Source organism: Coenobita brevimanus, chromosome 27 (genome assembly GCF_032717465.1).
Source record: "Coenobita brevimanus isolate Jiangsu-jjx chromosome 27, ASM3271746v2, whole genome shotgun sequence".
NCBI lineage: Eukaryota > Metazoa > Arthropoda > Malacostraca > Decapoda > Coenobitidae > Coenobita > Coenobita brevimanus.
The window spans coordinates 33,724,555-33,725,555 of NC_136980.1; the positions used below are offsets into that span (position 1 = coordinate 33,724,555).

The window sequence follows — 1,001 nt, forward strand, 5'->3', positions numbered from 1 at the left end:
GTAACCACAGCCGTTGGCGTGCTTGGGGCAACGGATTGTAATATGTGGGTTAGTGTTAACCTTCACATTACAACTCCAAATGATGAACTGTATTAGGAAGGTTGGTTTTGATCTTCACAATATAATTCACCACTGGATGGAGGTGATAAAAAAAAAAAACAATAGTAGCAGTAGTAGTAGTACTACTACTACTACTAATATTATTATTATTATTATTGATATTAATATTATTATTATTATTATTGATATTAATATTATTATTACTATTATTGTTATTATTATTATTATTATTATTATCATTATTATTACCTCATATATAGTGTTGCCGGCGTCGCTGCAGCGGCACTGAAAGCAAAACAAGAAGCTCTTAATCTCACCAGGAGAGTGATTCCTTACGAATAAACACTGAAAATTATATATATATATATATATATATATATATATATATATATATATATATATATATATATATATAATCACGTTGAGTACACCGCTTCCCGTCCGATCAGCGAAGTTAAGCAACGTTGGGTCTGGTTAGTACTTGGATGGGTGACCGCCTGGGAACACCAGATGCTGTTGGCATAACGTTCTCCCTACGTGTTAAATGGGGTTGGTGGAGGATTAGTGCCCCTCCCTGTAAACACTGGCAATGAATGAATATATATATATACGGTATATATGTATGTATCTCTCTTTCTCTCTCTCTCTCTCTCTAACGCTGCTCTCAGGTGACTGCCCTTTCCTCTCATCCTTCCTTCCTCTTTTGTCTTTCTTTCATTCTTTCCTCTTCCTTCGGCCTATGGGTGACTCTACACCGAATGACAAGTCAAATGGTTTCCTGTACACCAGGAAACCATTTACTACGCTGGGTGGTCCAGCGTGGTAACCATATAACCAAATTATGGCGCCTGGTGGGTAATTAAGGTGCTCCAGTCGGATTGAGCCTGTATAGGTATATATACAAGGGATGGTTGTTGTTTATTGCTCACGTAATGCCACTC

The 1,001-nt window shown here is 37.1% G+C and overlaps 1 pseudogene; it reads left to right on the forward strand.

Moving 5' to 3' along the window:
• The first annotated feature begins 475 nt into the window (after positions 1-475).
• LOC145394628 (5S ribosomal RNA) lies at positions 476-572 on the forward strand (annotated as a pseudogene).
• The last annotated feature ends 429 nt before the right edge of the window (positions 573-1,001 follow it).